This window comes from Nomascus leucogenys, chromosome 22a, assembly GCF_006542625.1.
Source record: "Nomascus leucogenys isolate Asia chromosome 22a, Asia_NLE_v1, whole genome shotgun sequence".
In the NCBI taxonomy this organism is placed as follows: Eukaryota; Metazoa; Chordata; class Mammalia; order Primates; family Hylobatidae; genus Nomascus; species Nomascus leucogenys.
The window spans coordinates 47,417,017-47,423,016 of record NC_044402.1 but is presented as its reverse complement, the minus strand read 5'-3'; positions in this window follow the sequence as shown (position 1 = coordinate 47,423,016).

The following is a 6,000-nucleotide window of genomic DNA, read 5'->3' as shown; positions in this document are numbered from 1 at the left end:
TTTCACACTCTGAGTAGTGAGTTGGAAAAAAAAATGTTAAGACTAGATCTTTATTTTTTCTAACCCGATGAGCTGATCCCAATCATCAGTGTTGTGTAACTGTAATTAATATCTTTCTGATTATCATCAGGAAAGCAGGGAGCAGAGGACTACATAAGTCATAGTTTAATAATAGTTTATGCCTGCTGAGGTTTTATTTTTCAGAACTAGTTTTGAAAGAAACATCTATATTGTTCCTGGTTACCTCTAGGTTGACTGCTACTGAGTGAAGAAACAACCTATGTGTGTAGCTTAGCAATTAACATTTCATTTCTAATTTCAGATGTCAGTAACATAAGTCAAGGAGACATTGAGTGTAAGGTCAGAGATGGTTATGAAGAAAGTTAGCCCAAAATAGATCCTGGTCAGAAATCTTGTCATCAATTTTGAATGGCATTTCTCACCAGAACACAGAGAACTCACATTGATTCACTTGTTGGGGATTCTTTTGACTCATTCTCTAGCACCAAGCTCATATACTGGGCATGTTTGAAAGCCCCTTTATCTTTTCTACGATATATTATTTAAAAATGTCAAATCTGTTTTGCTATTCCTGGAATCTAAATGATTCAGCATGAACTGCTTATATATACACAGAATCACTCCTAAACATTTTTTAAAATTATGGGTTGTTACCCTGCCAGTAAGAAAATGCACTGGCTTTACTCTATGCATAGCACTGTTCTTCTCTTTCTACCTTTTCTTGATCATATTGTCATAGTTATATTGCTGCATACTTTCCCTTCCATCTTGCAATTTGAAAGAAAATAAAATGGCTTAATAAATAATGATAGTGAAAATAATATTGGCTCAAAGATTTTTTTTATCTCAAAGGATATTAATCTTTCTTTTCAGTCATGTTAACAGCTCAAATCCATAATACACTGTGGGATTATTAAGAGGGAGAGAAATTTTTACTTGCCACATTTGTTTGACCTCAGGGTCCCCTCTAGTGATCTTACTCACTTCTTATAAGACATTGGACATTTGTGATATATGGGATCAATTTATTTGCACTAGGAATACATCAGAAGAATACCAGAAACCCCAATCTCTTCATAAAAAAATACTAGTTTCATAACTACCCTCTCCAACATCTATTATCCTCGTTTTATAAATACCAAATTTTGCTACTCAGAAATCTCACAATATCCCTATTATAAATAGGAGACTAAGAATATTTCAAGTGAACAAAATGCAGAATATCACCAGATGGTTCTATCCAAAAACAGTATCACACTTAATCCTGGGTAATAAAAGCCACTTGGATAGTCCTACACTTCAACTGACCCGTAAATATTACATACACACATGCACATACATGCACACATCCTGTGTTAAGATACTTATTACTTGGAATTTGACAGTTAGTACTTACACACAGTAAACTGTAATTCTAAATATATATTCTTAGTAGCACAGTTCAGACATCAGAGAACCGCTTCTCCATACCTCAGGCTCCATATCCTCAAAATAAAGGGCGTCTGAAATTGAGTGGCCTCTAGTTTTGTGGATTGTTCCACTGCTGTAGAGACAGACCCTGATTCAGAACATGAGAAGTGTTTCAGCAGCAAGTGCACTTAGGTCAGTGAATAGAACATACAGTAAATAATAAAAAAGAACCCACGAAAATAAAACTTGAAATATAAAAAGAAATTGAAAACCATTCAAGAGATTATCACTCGTATTTTTAAAAACTAGAGAAAAAAGAATGTTGCCAAATTTACACAAACACACATACGCACACAGTTACTAAATACACACAATAAAAATACTGAATAAATACCAATATTTCAGTGAAGACAAGTTACTTCCAGTATAGAAATTGAAAGGATGTTCATAAAATAGTTATATTGAGTATTCTGCCAATAATAACATTTCTCAATGTATTAAGAACAATTTATAGAAAACAATGTATATAATTTTTATAGAAATTTTATACATGTCTATAGAAAATCCTAAGCTAAGTAGAATTAATCTAAAATTTAGTTCTCAAATGGCCAAATACAGATGACTAAAAGTTAATAAAACAATTAAAAACAAATGATCAGTATATAGCATAGAGAATTCAAAATGAGATTATAAACATAATGGACAATAAAGTGAAGCAAATATCATAAATGAAATTTAAAGTATATATTGATATATTCAGATAAATTATACCAGTTACATAAGGGATGTTGAACACCTAACATTTATCATATACTTTGGACATACCAGAATAAAGAAAATATTATTCCTTTTAATACGTTTTTAAAGAGTTTTGACTTTTTATTAATATATCAAGATTCTGAATTAGTATGAAAATAAATCTGGCTTTCTAAGCTTACTATCACTGGAGCAATAGGATAAATCTATTCAAGAATAACTTGAATATAATTTATTTAGAGTTCTTTGGAAATTTTTTTGCTTAGATTCTTCATAGAGATATAATAATGAATATATTATTTCAATGGATGTGCTTTTATTTCAAAATGTTCTATTACAAATGATATTTAGATAAAAAATATTTATACATAGAAACTAAAACTGAAGATATAGCAACAGGTAGTGAGACAGAAACCATTCTTCATTTCTACTTAAGTTTTCAAGGCCAGAAAGCTTATTTTTTGAGAGAACTAACCTTTCTGAAGGTTCCTATAGATGAGAAGCAAATGAAAAGGAGAAAAGGGAGTTTCAGGTAGATATTCGAAGAACTGGTAGAATGCATTAACTAAAAATAGAAAATGGCATGTGGTATATTGTAGCTGCTTCTCATGAACTAATATTTTAACTTAATTAAGCATGATTAAATATCAGGGCCATATAAAGGTTGCATATACTCTGCTTACAATGATGAATGTCTCCTTAATTCTAGACATTTTGAAGGTAAGAGCAATGTAGTAGAATTAGAGTCAATAGAAACTCTCTTCTTTTTCTCCTATATTCCGCCTGTCCCAAGTTCTCTAATTTGTCCAGTAAAATCTTTCTAATATCTGCATCTCCTTTTTATTATTCCTCCTCCCAAGTAGAGTTATATACCTTTTTACTTGAGGTATAATATACACAAAGTAAAATGCACAACTTTTATTTCAGGGGGCTTTGACAAGGTATATGAACATCTAGTTAAAACAGCAAAAATAAAATATGGAGGAGTTCTATTATTGCAGAAAGTTATTTGTATTTCCCCAGGAATTCCATACCCTCGTTAATGGTAGCTACTGATCATATTTCACTATAGCATAGTTTTGCATGTTTAGGATATCTTAACACGATAATAACATATGGATTTTTTTGTGTTAGGATTAGTTTACTAAAAATACTGTTTTGTATATCAGTAGTTTATTTCTTTTCATAGCTCAGCAGTACTTCACTGCAATAGTAAATCAATTTGTTTAATAATTATCTAGTGATGTGCATCTGGCTGGGTTCTTCCTTTAGTCTATTAGGAGGAAAGCTGCCGCAGTATAAACATTGTTATATAAGTTTTGGTTTTTTTGTAAGTGTATGTTTGCTTTTCTCTTCAATAAATATCTAAAAGGGAAATTGCTGTATCTTCGTGTAAGTTTATGTTTAATTTTATAAGAATTGGCAAATTGTTTCTCAAAGTGGTTTTACCATTTTCCTTCCTCACCAGCAATCACACCATCACAGTCACTGTGTTGTTAGTCTTTTAAAAGATATCCTCCTGATATAAAGTGACATCTAGTTATGATTTAATTTGCATTTCTGTGATGGCTAAATATATTAAGCATCATCTTATATGCTTATTGGTCATTTGTATAACATCTTTTTGTGAAGTTTCTGTTCAAGTTATTTGTTCATTTTAAACTCTCCTGAAAAATCTTTTAATTATTGAATTATAGAATCTCTTTATATATTTTGGATAAAAATCCTGCCATATGTGTGTGTTTGTGTGTGTGTGTGTGTGTGTGTGTATCAATTTCTCTCAGTTTGGCTTTTCATTGACTTAATGATATCTTTCAAACAGTAAAAATTTTTAATTTTGACGAATTTAAATTTTCCAGTTTATTGCTAGTACTTTATGTGTGCTTCAAAAGCTCCTGACTACACCAAGATTATACAGATATTTTCCAATATTTTCTTCTAAAGTTTTTATTACTTTAGCTTTCACATTTAGGCCCACGATTCATCTAAACAAATGCTTTTGTACAGTATAAGATAGAGGCTGGATTTCATTCTTTTTCACTCAAAGATCTAGATGTTCTTCACTCTTTCTTTTTTTACTCACTGTAGCCTCAACCTCCTGGGCTCAGGTGATCCTCAGACCTCAGCCTCCTGGGTAACTGACACTACAGGTGTGTGCCACCACACCTGGCTAATTTTTTTGCAGTTTTAAAAGATTTTGTAGAAATGAAGTTTTGCCATGTTGCCCAGGTTATTCTCCAACTCCTAGGGTCAAGCTATTCTCTGGCCTTGGGTTCCCAAAGCCCTTGTACTTTTTTATCTTGCCTTATACTGGTTGGATCTGAAAATACAATGCCAAATGAAAGTGGTGAAAGCAAATATCCTTCCTTGTGCCTGTATCTCTTTGTTAAGCCATTTCTTTAGACTCTTGTTTTTTATGTGAATTAAAGAAAGAATGCTTCCTTATCAATTCCACTTCATCTTTACCCTTATACATTATTTCACCAAATATACACTGATAGCCTATTATGCCTGAGTATCTTCATTGTGAAGAATGCTGCTAATACAACAGTGAAATAATGGTCACTGTAGAATTACGTATATGTCTAGATTTTACCATGATGCACATTATTTCTTGCATGACTGTATGTTTCATCCCAACAGAGTGTGAAATACTGGAGAAGGTATTTCATATCTCATGATTATAATCCATGCTTTCGCATGAAAGCTTTTTCAAAACAATGACTGAAAAAGATAAAGATGGATTCTAAAATGTAAATAACAAAATAAATGTAAATAAATAAAACCTATAAATTGTGGCATAAAGGAATATTACTTTATCTCATTGGAATTTTTTATAATGGATTATTATTAATTTCTTGGTCATTTTTAAAGGTGATATGATATAAAGATATGCAATTGAAATTTAAGTGAAAATGCCAGACTCTGCTTTTCTTCGCCATATTTCAATTACTTTTAGTAACGTTAAACTTACTTGTTTTCTACCAAAACACCGAATAGAGCCTTCCCTTTTCCTATTCTTCTTTATTCCTTGAAAGTGTTTATGTTTATTTCCTGCCATTTATACCCCCCTTCTGTCATAGTTAATTTAAAAACCACTTCATTTAATCTGTAAAAATTGAAATTCTCACCAATGGTTTGTAACATCAGAGGGCCTTTTGTTTTTTCTTCTAAAAATTTGCATGTGCTAATCTCCAATTAATTTTTCACAGTTAATTGTGTCTTAGCAATTTTCAAGAGCTGGAGCAAATTGAATTGTTTATCATATTATTACATGGTATAATAAATTATTAAACATAATAGAGTACTATTCATTATTTAAAATAATTACCTCATATAATCTGTGCTCATGCCTCAACCTGAATCTACCTGCAGGGGGCCACTCTTTCAAAAAAAATAAGTTGAGTCACAATAAAATGCATTATTCATGGTTTGACACTAGCAGATATGGCAAGAAATGGACCACTTTCACTCAGCATAGAGATCACTTTGATAATTCACAAGTAATCTAATGACTCTATAGAAGTTGATACTCATCTTTATTTCTCAAAGAACATATATCCAAAGAAAATTTTAGCCAAGTGGCAATATTATAATTGATATTTTGCCTCTGATTTTTTTTTTGCACAGTAAGATAATTTAGGGTAACAGGGTTTAAACCATTGCTATGAATTAGAATCTTCTTGGGCTTCCTTATACTCCTAACTTCATAAAATGTCAGTCTCTGCAGAATAGAATCAATTATTGAAAAATTTTTAAGCATTCTTAAGGATTATTTAATTTTTGATAAGGGAATATTGATAAGATAAAAAA